General features: G+C 31.4%; 1 long non-coding RNA gene across 1 annotated transcript; it reads left to right on the top strand.

Moving 5' to 3' along the window:
• Positions 1-1,350: 1,350 nt before the first annotated feature.
• On the top strand, positions 1,351-14,747 carry LOC124361481. Its single transcript, XR_006922306.1, has 6 exons — positions 1,351-1,425; positions 5,943-6,087; positions 8,444-8,512; positions 9,151-9,223; positions 13,167-13,238; positions 14,711-14,747. It is a non-coding gene; the product is annotated as an uncharacterized LOC124361481 (long non-coding RNA).
• The last annotated feature ends 701 nt before the right edge of the window (positions 14,748-15,448 follow it).

Here is a 15,448-nt window from a genome sequence, read left to right as displayed (position 1 = left end):
AAATGCCGACGTGCGCTGGGGGCGCTCGTCCGGTTTTTGTTATATTGTAGTTTTAATTATTGACCAAATGCCACTAAACTTTGCATACTGTATCTAGACACTACTACTATTGATACAATAAAATCTTTTTTACTCTATGCTCAACATGTGATGACGTATATCAGCTGTTTTCAACCTCATTAATTACGTCTAATCATTCAGTGAGCGTCTTTGGTTGCTGTGGTAATACGTTGTTGCTAGGTTATGTTTTTAATGGGAATTATTCGTGCTTTTCTTTTGTTTATTTCAGTTTGCTTATATTATTATTAGTTTTGTAATTATTGCAAATAGATTTGACCATGAGTAAAAGAGGGGGATACATACTTTGTGCTTCGGCAAACACAAGTGTTAAAACATTTTTTAATTATGTACCCTATATTGTAAATAATTAATTTTAATTTTATGTAACCTACTTTCTTTATTATTTTAACAAACAATTTTATACATTGGGCTAAACAACATGTGTAAATAAAGTGATTTTGAATGAAACTGACCAAAATATGTCTTATTGAATTTTACTGTAAAATGTTGGACTCTACAAGGTTATCAATAAAATGCTGTAACTTCTCTATTTATCAAGGGAAGTTCTTCAAATTTGGTGTGTGTGTTAACAATTAAATATAGTACAATTGCCAGTAACTACTTTTTAGTTAAGGCTAATAATAAAGGTACTTTTATATGTTCAAACTCATTTTTTTAAATTTTTGTTTTTTTATTTTTTGTTTTTTACAAATATAAATTATATAAATTTGTAAACATTTTAATACTTATTTTTTTTAAACACTCCACATTATTACATAAAAAACAACACCTCAATGGATAATTTCCTTCAATAAATAAAAAAGTTATACATTTTAACCCTTTAAGGAGTAATGACGTTCTGGAACGTCACTACATAATTTGTTCATAGAAGTAAGGATGTGAAACATAATACACTCCCAAAATAGTAAGAAAAATTTTGTTTTATTTTTAATGAAAATCAGATATTATGGGGGGGGTGGGGGGGGGGGGGGGTGGGGGGGGGGGGGGGTGGGGGGGGGGGGGGGTGGGGGGGGGGGGGGGTGGGGGGGGGGGGGGGTGGGGGGGGGGGGCTCTAGGCTTATATATTTTTTTTTGAAGTTTGTTATTCATAATTACATGATAAAATAATCTAACATTACTACATAAAACGTACAATGTCTTGTATATCTTGCATTTGTATAGTTTGTACAAAATATGGCAACTATCCTGCAATACATAATTACTTATTTACAAGGAAATAATCTTCTTCATGTTAGCTTAATCCTAAAAATGAATACTGTTTTATTGTTCCAGACATTTGGAGGGGAATAACTTGAAAAGCCTACCAAGCAAGGTTTTTCATAATCAAACTTTCCTAAAGAAATTGTAAGTATGTTTATAAATTAAAGTTGACATAAGCTCTATTATACTGTATTTTTTGGTATTGGGTCATCCATTGTTTTAAAGGTTTACTGTTGCATATTAAAACACTGATTCCTTCGTCTAATGTAGTCCAACTGACCCGAATCTCTTCATTCCTCTATGGTACACAGATGTCCAGTATTTATTAAAAAAAGACTAATTTAACACAACTTTGTGATACACACACACACACACACACACACACATTTGGTCATTGTAAATTATCTGAAGTTTGAAATGATGAATTATGATAGTAATCAGTTGTAGTGATTATTCATAATCCACATTCTTGGACTTCACTGATGTTTTTTATCAGTATTATAATCAAACTTGCTAGCATATTAAAAAAAATGGAGAAAAAGCACCCACAAATCCAAATATTATTGGAGTTCAATCAAATAATAGTTCAATAATTTGTTTTAAGAAGGAAAAAGGAAATATTTGTTTATGTGAATACATCAACACAACATTTTTATAATTATAGTGGGTGTCTTAAAAGTCCCTCCCCCCTTATTGATTTTCTTATGAATAAAGTTGTTGATTTTACTTTAGGTTATGTTGATATGACCAAATGAGGAGTGTTTTTATGTATGATACTTTTTTTATTCCTCCCCCCCAAATGGGGTATTTTAACATTAGAGACACTACTCTACCAAATGTTAAGGCTAATTAAAGTTAGAATTTTTTAATAAAACCCCATTTCTATTGAATAATTATTTAACAGAATGAAATGGTAAAGCCTTGAAATCTCACATCATTTTCAAACAGATGAGATGCTTGAAATGGCTACCATGTACTTTTTGACAAAAAATAAAGCCTGGATTTTAAAACTGCGCCTCACATTTTGTAAGATTTCAGGTGTGATGAGGTTGCAGGCGTCTTCGATCCTTGACCTTAGTTCATCAAGGTTCTGGCCTTTGTTTCATAAATTTTACTTTTGAGAAAACCCTAAAAGAAAACAAATTGAGAGGGGAAAGGTTAGATGAAAATGCTGGCCATTCTACCATAGCACTACATTAACCTATCCATCTGTCCGGAAAACGTTTGACCTAAGCATGTTTGGACAAACACATTGTAATGTGGTGGAGCACTGTCATGTTGAATAACAGGCTCACAAACACCTTGTACAAACTCATTTGTTTGCTGAAACAATGCTGTTTCATAACATGTCTATATTTAACAACCAACTAAGTTGTCATAAATAAAGAATGGCTCAACTCGATGAATTAAGGACAATGGTCGCCTGCCATATCATCACACCTCAAATCTTACAAAATTTGAGATGCGATTTTGAATCCTGGCTTTCTCTCTGTCAAGAAGTACATGGTAGCCATTTCAAACATCTCATCTGATTAAAAAATGAGTTACGAATCAAGATTTTTACCACTTTATTTCATTAGAAAATTATTTAAAAGTAATAGGGTTTATAAACAATTCAAACTTTAAATTGCCACAAAATTCTATAGAGTATCATTGGAGACCTCTAGTTTTTGCCATTATTCTTATTTTGATCATACCTTTAAAATAATGTGTCACTTGCTAGGAATTCCTATTTAAAACTTTTGACTTACCACCAAACTACCCCAATTGGGGATGGAGGATGGTGTGTAAACATTCACACTAAGCTTATTCAAATTTTGTTTAGAGCAGCAAATGTTTGCTTTGGTTTTATTAGTAACAGGTTATGATAATGTACGTTTTCTGAATCCTTCAAGCCAAACGAACTTACCATAATGTCTAGAATTATGATCTAGTTCATTTTGTTTCTGCTGACTCGAACAAACAATCGTTTTAAGCAAAAACGTAGCAAGAAAAAATTTCCCGTAGTGAACAGAGAGTAAGGCTCCATTTTGTTGCTAAAAAAGTTCTTGACCTGTTCCTTTATTGAGAATGTTCTTTCAGCAGGGCATGTCAGTAATACTGAATTATTAAAATAATAACTAAAATAATTACTAAAAAATTTATTGAAAACATTGAAAATTTGGGGAGGGCGAGGTCTGGACTCCTTGAACCCCCTTTCTGGCTACGTCTTTGGTTCTAAGTGAGTTTGAACAGTCTCATTTCTATGTAAAGTTTTATGATATACAGTTTCTGTTCTTTTTGTAAAAATGTTTCTAAACCTTGCAAGAATCTTCGTACCTTCTACATTATTCAAATAATATTTGTCCTTTTTTATACTTTTATATATTGAATTCTCTTGCAGATATCACACACAGCTTGTATTACAATACTGCCTTATTATAATAAATTTGCTGCCTTTATTTTCTTTTATAGTTTGGTGGATATGTACAAACACAATTAATTGCAATATCAGCCATTTATACACACACATATACATATACAAATATGCTAAGAAAAAATGATCATCCACACAAAAACATTCATTAAGTTAAATACACTAAATATAGCTGCTAGATCCTTTTTTATGAGGTCTTCATAATAAATGTTGATTCATACAAGAATTACATGGTAGCCATTTCAAGCATCTCATTTTATTAAAAATGAGGTATTAGGATTATGTATCTAAATAAATAATTACATTTAATAACAAATAAAGTTTATCTTAAATAAGGAAAACATCACATTCATGTTTTGAAATGTAGATGGTGCAAAGGCGTTTACTACTTATACGACACAATGGACGGAAAATGGCTTGTAATTTGCGTGCTTACTTGAAGAAAGTACCACTAAACAGCAGAGGAAATGGACAATGTGCGCCACAGACAGTCTTTGATACGTACTTTGCCCGCTATAGCCTTTTTATACTACCTCTTCCCTACACTATCAAGAATGTAATATAATATAGTGTAGAATACATGCATGTGATAACAACAAGGAGGTAGGAGTGGATTAGGAGCAACTAGGAGGACTTCTTAACAAGTGACTGAAGTAGTTATACAGGGTATCCGTCCCATAACTCTTTAGACAAAGATGTACCACGTTTTTGCTCAGGTCAACACAAACATATGTCAGCATATGAACATGGGTCTCCTAATGCTTAGTTTCCCATCTGTCTCTCTCTGTATGTGTTTTTTATAAAAAAATTAATATCTTAAAAACTGATACATTAAATTATGCCAAATTTGGCTCAAATGTTTATAATAAGGCCAGTTACTGAAAATATATAATGAAATTATCCTTAGTATTTTCAAAATGGTGGCTATTTAAAACTTTTAAACTTTGAACATCTTAAAAACTAGCATTTTTTCTCAAGAATTGTAAAAATATAATTTTTTACAGATTTTGATTGCAAATCTAATGACACCACAATTATTTAAATCGAATATAATAAACAAATTTAGAGCCGATTTATTGTGTCAAGATAAGAGAACCACATTGAGGTTCTCAGCAAACAGCTAACAATGCAAAAACTGAATAAACGGCAGCTTAGTGGTCTTGACCTGAACAATAACATAGTATACCTTTGTCCAGAGATTTACGGGACACTCTGTATATAATTATATGATTTAATCTACTTTGTGTAAGGCCATGAATTTGTGTGTCCTCCCATTATAAATGGGTAAGTGTCAGGCACTAATTAAAAAAACTTGAAATGCATGTTAGGTGATAGACAATGTTTACTTATGGCTGGATTAAACCTACCATTACAAACTACACTAAGTACAGTAAACACTGATGGTTGCATCTGGTAAACCCAATAATTGTTCAGGAGGGGTACATCTAACACTAATTTTGAGATATTGGGTGCGAAGGGTTGATGTATTATCAGTATTGGCTGAAAAAGGCTGCAAAAATAGCCTCCCCTTCTTCCAAGATGACATGACTGAGATTGTGACCGTTATCTCTCCTCATGGTAGATATACCATGGTATTTTTGGTAGAAGTCAGCCCCAACTCCCATCCCCATAACCATCCTAAGCGTCCTGTCACTCCAGTAGCAGTGCTAAGGCACTTTAACTAAGTACATTGAGATGGTGCATTTTTGTACATGTTTGTCTATTACAAACTAATGGCTAAAACAATTTATAGCAGTGATTGGGGGAATAGTAGCTTGTGTAAAACGCTGGTTTAAACAATAACATGATTTTCTTACTCAACTCACTGATGTAGCTGAATTCCTTACAATATAAACATAACATGAAATAATATACATTTGATCGGTTTTAGATAGTGAAAATAACATATTATGTTCATCATTAATTAGCAAAAATAATGTATTTCCAAGATATCACGTATGACAGTTTATTTGACCTAAGTTTGATTTAATAAACAAAATGAAGTTATTACTAAACACTATAAAAGTAGAGTATAGAATGAAATATAGTATAATGTTTACAGTGTAGGTCAAATTCAACAAAAAAAATGAGACGCAGATGAGTTGCAGAATAAAAAGAGAGTTGACCTTTAGCGTAATATATACATCATTGAACTTTTAATTCATTGAATTTATTATAGTGTCTTATTTAAAACAAATATTTGAAACAGTACTGCAGTTTAGTTTTATATTTGTTGTATGTTTAGATTGTTACAGATGAATCAACTTGAAGAATTGCCTGCTTTTCTTTTTCAAGGACTGGTGAAATTGGAGTGGCTTTTTTCTACAAAATAATAAACTAAAATTTATGAATCTGGATACGTGGATAAATCTTACCAATCTTGACTGGCTGTAAGTTAGTGAGTTAGTTATTATCTACTTTAGTCTGAAATCTTACTAATTTTGTAGCTTGTTCCTTGTGTACACATAAACATCTCTTAATTAGGTCAATTTATTAAAAATAATATTACTATATAATCATCATCTTGGTAACCAAAAGTTATATAGAAGGAATAATTACTTTTCTTTTTGTTTATAAACATAATTATAGAAGGATTTGAGCTAAAAGGACAGACAGAATATGACAAATTTTAATATTGCCAAGAACAGTGTACAATGGTCACAATTTTTAAATAAAGTTTTATATTGTATAACTCTTAATTGCAGTACAAGAATTTCCTTCTTGTAACCTGAAAGAAGATAATATAATCCATATCATAAAACGCAGGACCACAACAATGCTTAAGTACCATAACAATGTAATGACTAGAATATGTAATTATACATTCTGAGTTATTGCATAATAAAACACAAACACAAACATAATAGAACAACTATTTTTCTATGTATAATATGAAAATGTGAATATAATTATTATATAATTAACTGTTTAACATACTCTTATAAAATGTATTTTATTCTTTCAAGTGCATTTAGCTAAAGTACAAAAAAAATAATTTTATTGATGCATAAAATTATTTCAGGTGTTGCTGTATGAAAAAGTTAAAAATTTTAAATACGAGTTACTTATAATGATGCAAAAATGATATCTATAAACTATTCCATAAGTACCGGTACTTGTAATGTTATACACAAGTATGAAATACATTTTGCTATAAAATGTTTGCTTTAATGGAGAATATATGAAGCTTTTGACATTTACAAATTAACCAAGTGAATTTGTTTTCTCATACATACAATTTGATATCTTTAAAACTATTGATATTGATATGAAAACTAAAATAGACAACTGAAATTGTTACAAGTATGTTTCAAACATTTCCCTGACATTGTATTTGGACAATCTACCACTTTATTAAAAAGAACTCTATTATTCAACACAAAACCACATAAAAATCACATTATAAAACACACTGAAGACCAAGTGCAGACACTTAAACCCGCACTCACGGATACTGTATGATGATCCACAAGTTGATGTTAATATTCAAAGGAGTGATAGACCTAATAAAAGTCGCTTGGTTTCCAAGACATTAACACTGTTGTAAAAAATAATTAAACAGCTACTTCTTGAACTATTTTTCACTGAAATAAATTCATAGTTTATGAAATCAGACACAATCAAAGTCAGTTGATTGTCATCATTGTTTTCTTATTAAGATAAAAAACATTGTTCAAAGTATTTCAAACAATAAATTTAATACTCAAATTTAACATTATTGAAACATTCTTATTTTAATTAAAATAGTTTATTGAAAATTTCTTTGTTACTATATAAACTTATATTACTGTGAAAAAAATATAAAAAAGACACTAAATAATGCTAATGAGTTACAAAACAATGATTTATTTAAGTAATTATTTTAGTATTTTGCAGTAAAGACCGTGAAATATATTTTCTTTGCACCCATTAGAAAAAATAGTACAAACGCACCTGAAATATTTGTATAATTAATTATAACTTTGCAATGAATAACAATGACAGTGATTCAAATAGACTGTGGTAAATATACTAACGTAAAAGAAAGGAATGAAACTTGTATTTATAACAATCATGAAATAATATGCCAATAAAGTGCCAATTGTAACATTATTTAACGTTTTTAATTTCACACTTAAAAGAAATAGCTTGAGAAATTAAATTAGACTGTGAAGGGTTTGCACTCAATAAATAACATAAGATGTTAGAGTCATTATGGTGTGATACTTCAAGAAACTTTGAATATTTAGTGGGAACTCCCAACTCTACAGGTTTCCTGCAGAAATACTCATTCATTACAACAAAAATAATTATATTTAATTTTTCAGCCTTTGCCCTATGTAAAGAGGAAAGTTTCTTGACCTTACATCTTAAGAAATGCATCATTGTTTGTTTGTAGCATTCAGTTTTGCCTTTGGTTTTGTAATTAAAAGATTTCTTAGTTTATAGGGCGGATTCATTTACTCAAATTAAATTATGTAACTGAAGTTTCAAACATATATAAATGGAGACCCCATTATATACATTTACAATGAAAACCCACCATGTAATACACTATTTTTGCTATACTGGTAAAATCTTCATATTAGTACATGAACATGTTACTCTACTACTATGAATACAATCTACCTTCTGGATCAATCAAATTCAAAAACCTTCTTTATCACTATTGTGAAAGTGTCATTATGGTATTGAATAAGTGCTAAGAAGAATGCACATACATTAAAATTTTAAGTGAACTTCAATGTTGGAATTTATTTTTTACAGGGAACTGATGCACAATGAAATCACTTTGGAACATGAAACATTTCCTTATCTACCATCTTTAAAAATGTTGTAAGTGTAAATATTGTTAAATTATTTACTTAAAAATAAATTTTTCCATAACTTAAAATCTGATTTTACTGTCCAAAATTGTGTTTGAAGTGTTTTTGCAACTGTTTAGATTGCAACACTTTTTTTCAATCACTGTGATTACTATATTTGTTTATAGTCTTCTTCAAAAGCATAAGGTTTGTGTAGGACTTAAAATTGTCTCTTTTAATTATAGCAGATTCAGTCCATTATGAACAATTAAAGCTTGGTATTAGACAGTGGTATCAATTATTGTATTATACAAAAGGAGAGGTCGATCCCTTTTTAAATCTTGTTCTACCCATCTTCATGGACCACTGGCTTGTGCGAGGACCTTTTCAAATAGAATAAGGGGAAGAGTCGATACAGTACAAGGTTTATGGTATTGATAAACGGTGCTATGACCACACACAGGATTTGAACCTGCACTGTCTCTAACTCAGATCCAAAGTCCAATGTCTTTGCCTGTTCTACCATGTATAAGGTAATTTAAAAAGAATTACATCAAAGACCAAACTGTAGTTTTAGTAAAACACCTGTATTTCTTATTGTTTACGCTGAAAAAGATCCTTGTAAAATTCATGAAAACTGTAATGTAATGTTATTTAGTTTTGTTACAGAGACCTGGCCACACAACAGGATATCAGTGATTAAAAATGACACTTTCTCTCAGCTATTAAATTTAGCTGAACTGTAAGTAACCACTTTTAATAAAAAATGTATTCTATTCATAATGCAATATATCTATTACTTGATTGGAAAGCTAAAAGATATTTGAAATTGAACTAATGGTACTACTTAACTTTTTTACAATCGTTATGTTTATTTATTAACCAACTATTGCTTGTTTTGTCATGCTAAAATCACATGCACACATTCACGAGTATGTGTGTACAGTGGCTTAAAACGTTTTAAAAATGTTACATCCTCTTGAAGATGTCACGCTTTCTCAAAATCCCAATGAATGTCTGATCATCTTCTATGGAGCAATCACTCACTGGTAACCCTCTATCTTGTGAGTTCTGCTGTTAAAACAATCTTGGAAGAGTCACTCACTGGTACCCTCTATCTTGTGAGTTCTGCTGTTAAAACAATCTTGGCAGAGTCACTCACTGGCAACTCTCTATCTTGTGAGTTCTGCTGTTAAAACAATCTTGGCAGAGTCACTCACTGGTAACCCTCATCTTGTGAGTTCTGCTGTTAAAACAATCTTGGCAGTCACTCACTGGTAGCTCTCTATCTCGTCAGTCTTAAAGTGTGAAATGAGATGTTAGGCGAGGTTAGGACTATTACGTCCTCTCTTACACCTAACCCTAAATTTATAAACTATGTACTATTAGTGTGAAACAAGAGCCAACAGTCTACATTACTGTTTTACATTCAAAAATAAAAATCTATATTTATATAAAATAATAAAATGAAAAGAAGGTTCTTCATGAAATTAATAAAATAAAAATTACAAGGAAATTAACAGACATTCACCCATCACCATTGATAAAGCCATCGTCCCATACCCTATGCCACAATAATTGTCAACCCGACAAGGCCCGTAACAGATGGTCCTTAAGCACCTCCCGAAACCGCTCACAACTACAAATACCTCTGATATGATCCAGGAGATTATTTCAGAGTCGACAAGCAAGAGACTGTGAATGATTTACTGTAAATAGAAGATCTATGAACAGGAACAGACAACAAATAGGTTCTCCACGTTGAGTATTCCAATTGCTTGTTTCAGAAATAAAAGAAAAGCGTTCAGACAAATAAGAAAGAGAATAATCGTTATACAAAATAGAATGTAACATGCTGAGAATGTGGAACTGACGGAGTAGATTCAATTTTAGTAGATGTAATTGATTGATGAAGGGTGTTATATGGTCATATCATCTAAGGTTGAAGATAAAGTGAACACAATCATTTTGAGCATGTTATAATCTGTCCAAAAAGCTCAACCATCATGTTGTTTATAACTACGCTACAGTAATTGAAATGGTAGAAAATCAGGGTCTTCACTAGCATTACTTTCAAATTCAAGGGTAAATAAATAGCAAATTGCTTAAGACTATGAATATCAGCAAATACCCTTCCACAAGTCTCAGTAACATTATCGGTTCAACTAAGATTTTTTGTAATAGTCAGTCCAAGATTTTTGACCTCACCACTGTATGAAAGAAGATGACCGTTCAATATGAGTGTAGCAGTGTTGTTCAAGTCAATACTGATCAGAAGTCTCGAAGTTCCAGTAAGAATAGTTTGAGTCTTGCTTTTGTTAAGTTTCAGCCCGTGTTTGAAGGCCCACATTGCAATAGCATCAATGTCAGTGTTCATGTCAGCGACAACGTTTGGATAGTTTGAAACGGGGTAGTGAATGTAAATTTGCAAATCGTCAGCATACAGGTGAAAAAAATTAGTGTTTGATCATAGCAGTTAAGTCGTCAATATAAATTGAAAAAAGAAGAAGGCCAAGGACAGAGCCTTGTGGCACCCCTCGATTTACAGGTTTCCTGTAGGGGTCTGTCATTGGACTTAACACACTGCTGACGATCTGACAGATACGACCCAAACCCTTCCACACAGCCATCAGAGAATCTGATTTTAGACAGTTTCAAAAGGAGCATTGGGTGGTAAACGCAGTCGAAAGCCTTAGAAAAATCAAAAAAGCGTTAAAATGGTAACAAGCCTTTTGTCCATTGCCGAACGTATATCTTCAGTGATGAAGAAGTACACTCTCTCACATCCCTCTTTCTTGTGAGTCTCAAATTGGAGACAGAATATCAACTTTCCTTGCAGTTTATAATCTCATTTTTTATTTTTGCATACTAATTGTATGTATTAATAGTATTTTTTGGAATGTCTAAACAATATACAATAACAAGCAATAGTAGGGGGAAATCAAAACATTTTAGAAGACACTATTAATATTGGTAATTTAATTATGTAAACATAAGTTGTGTTGATTTTTAATTTTATGTAGCCAATTTCTTAAAAATCTGTGTTTTTAGATTTACAAATTAATTTTATACTTAAGTAGACTAATAACCTCCCACATAGGGTTATAAGCTATGTAGATATTAGAGAAATAAATCCTGCAAGGTATGCAGTATCAGGCATCACAACATACAAGTTGTGTCATTACCTTGCATTACAAGTAGGGGTATGCCCACACCATGAGTGACGTAACAGGCTTCACTGAGGTTTCTTGCAAAATTTCAGATCTATAGATAATTTTATTCTTGAGACAAGATAGGCAGGCATATAGTCATAGATGAAAGAAATGTTTATATCCCTACAGCAAACAAAAGAGAAATTTACTTTGTCAGGCTACTGAATGGCTTCAATGAGTCAAATTCCGTGGTTGGATAAGCACCATCAAAGAGCTTATAGAAGTGGAGTTCTATGCATTTTAAAGTGCATGAAATCATTCTTGAGATATCATGCCATATGATACATTCACATTTTTGTTCATAAGTTAGGTTGTGTATCAGTGTTCAAATAATAAAGTTCTGGTGAGCTAGGAAGGGTACTACAACACAAGAGTGCACTGACATCAATTCTTGTTACCGACTTTTAACTTCGACTTTTCACTCAATTATTTTTCCTTTTTATTCTATGAATAAACATTTCACATGTAAAATTCTTGTATGATTGTACTCGGTTTGTTTACAAGTTTATGTATTATGTTATTTCCTTCTTGCCATGGTTAACCATAAGGCCAATGTAAAATATTCGTTAATGCAGCAAAATCCCATAGAGTGACATGCACTATCAACATAAAACTCAGTATTCCTCATATATAAATGGAGCTTCATGCAAAATTTTAAGTCTATAGGTTAATTTGTTGACGTGACAACGTCTTAAATTAGGTTGCGGCTCGGAGTCACTCATGAAAAAGTGTAACGCCCGGTAACGTTACGATGCCCGTCCAGTGGGTCCGCTGCACGGGATCCGCACGGGATAAAGCAGATAACTGTGGGTCCGCCGCACGGGATAAAGCAGATAACTATGTTTATTCGTGAAAATGTGGAGTGCTTAGATTCGTCATTTACAACAACTACAACAATAAAGGTAAATAATTGTACACTGATATTTCATTATCGTAAACTATGATTGATTGATTAATTGTTAGATTGACACAAAAGTTGAGAAACTGAGTTTGTAGGTTATGTCATACTATTGACAAATGTTGATAGTGTTAAGTAAATTATTAGTTTAAATCACTCTGCAATCAATCGTAATTCAGTCGATTGAGAAGAAACAGCGCGTATTGCTAGTCAAACATTTAAATAACAAATTATAACCTCTAACCTGTCATAACAGTGCGACCAAACAAACGAACTAAACCGACCAATTTTTGAGATATCGTGCAAATAGACAGAAATTAAATTTGTCCAGCCTCTCAAGAGATAAACTTTGCTAATGGGTAGCCAATCAGTGTTTACAAACACCTAAAACTTCACAAGATAACACACATTGTAATGTGTCTTGGTAAAACTACACAATAATGAATTCATCTTGTGCTTGTATGGTTTAAAGATTGATTAATGAGGATGGCATTCAAAAGATGCAAATAAATAAACATAAATTTAGTTACTGTATTTTAATTATATTTGTACTATTATCTCCATTTCATTTTCAGGGATCTGAGGCAAAATGAAATAGTATTTATTCATGAGGAGGCTTTCAAAAAGTTAACGCTCCTTGATTATCTGTGAGTAATTTATCACTTTTTCTAGTATTTACTATGGCCATAGGTATACAAATTACTTCTTAATGTTCATATAATGTTGGAATACTATTTGAAAGTAAAATATTTGAATCCTTTACCTATTATCTATTCCTTTTCACACACTAGCTTGACTGTGTCTCTTTATCTCATTATGTACTATTAAATAAGTATTTAAATTAGCAAGCACAGTTAATTGAAAAACTCACTGGTTTGACACACTCGCTATATACTGTCAAGTAACAATATAAACTAACTAACACTAATAATATTACAAATTCACTAGTTTGACACACTCGCTATATACTGTCCAGTAAAGATATAAATTATACTACCTAGCACCATTAATTATAAATTCACTGGTTTGGCACACTGTGTACTTTGAAGTAAATATTTAAGTTTTAAAATTCTCAGATTATTTATACCAATTATTGTTGTAACACATTTCTTGATATCCTGTATGTTTTCCAGATGAAAAACTCTTTGTGAAGTAAAGAATAATACAAAAAATGCAAGAGTGTACATACCATATACTAAAAACCAAATCATTACAAGTGAATATATTATAAAACATAGGTTAATTGCATAAACATAATTGCAAGCAATCCAAATAAATTCTTTTAAATACATCTTTATATGCTTATATCTATTTATATCTTATATGATTTCAAAATGATGCAATTCAAAATCTTTTGAAAATATTTTTTAATAGTTGTCATACAATTACTGTTGTAAACATTAACCTCCGTGACTATTTCTGTATCTTCTGTTTAATCATTCAAGATGACAGCCACATAAAATCTGCTGTTCTTCCATAAGCAACAGAAGGAGTATTTTTTCTGTAGTCAAATTTAAAGAAACTGACCATGGGTTTATGATGAATTTACCCATAAAGTTAATTTTTACATGAAGTATTGGTATATGGTACTTTTATGTAGAATTTTGTTGAATCTTCTCTGACTATTTAGTAATCTTTAAATTTGATTGGATTCATTACAAACATTATATCATAAATTTAAAAAATTAAATTTCATATTTGAATGTAAGTTTGTTACATTTTTAGGTTAACTAATAAAACTAATCCATTAAAAAATTGAATAGTTATTACATTTAAAACTATTAACCTCTCCATAATATACGTTCATCGAAATAGATAGGAAATAAATGTTAATAAACACAGATAGGTGTTTCTAAATTATATTAGTTTGTTACTTACTTTATTTTAGGGTTTTATCCCTATTGTAAAATGTGTAAAAACATTTGCTGCTGACCGGCAGAATCACCAGTTGTATATTTTGCAAATGTTCGCTTAGAAAACCAAATAGAAATTAATTAAATTTTGGTTGGTATAAAACCTGACTTGAAAGACTACCTTGAAGCCTATTTACGCTGTTAATGAAATAGTTGTTATGTGCAAATAAGGTTAATACAAGATGTTATTTTCTCAATGATTTCAGGGACTTGTCTTTTAATCCACTTACACACACTCTCCATCCATGAAATGTTGTTCAACTGTCTTCATTCACTTGACAAGTTGTGAGTAATATTTTACAAATCTATATATAAATAATATATTAAACACTTTGGCTTTCAAGTTGTGCAGTGTCAGATAGGACTAAATGATATTGTCAGCTGTGGGAGCTAAGAGAATGTGTTATACAGGGTGGCGCAAATGTCAGTTTTCCCATAAATTGGTATATTTTGTTTCAATAGGTTGGTAACAATGTTAAGTTGGCAGCAACACAGAGTGAGTGAGTTCATTGTTGTCTGTTTCAGTGGCTAGTGTAAAGTGAAGCTCTTTGCATCTGTTATTTGTTTGTGTGTGTTTTTAACATGTTTACAACCCAACAACGAGTTTACATCCTTCAGTTGTGGTGTAAGCATAATAAAAATACTGATATAATAATTGAAGAATTTAGTGGTAAATATTCAGGTATCGTGATACCCACTCAACAGTATATGCGCAAGTTAAATAAGAAATTTGAAAACACAAGAAGCGTTTTAAATGCCCCGAAGTTTGGTCGTCCATGATTAATTTACAACAAAGAAAACCTGCAGAGAGTTGCCCAAAGCTTTTGCAGACAGTCGTGGTAAATCGACTCGTAAGGCATCTGCTGAACTAGAAATATCAAAAAGAAGCATGCAAAGAATGTTAAAGTAACTCAAATTTAAGCCATACCATCCATCTTTACTCC

This window comes from Homalodisca vitripennis, chromosome 4 (assembly GCF_021130785.1).
Source record: "Homalodisca vitripennis isolate AUS2020 chromosome 4, UT_GWSS_2.1, whole genome shotgun sequence".
In the NCBI taxonomy this organism is placed as follows: domain Eukaryota; kingdom Metazoa; phylum Arthropoda; class Insecta; order Hemiptera; family Cicadellidae; genus Homalodisca; species Homalodisca vitripennis.
Note: the sequence above shows the minus strand (reverse complement) of the source record. Positions and strands in the feature narration are given on the sequence as shown.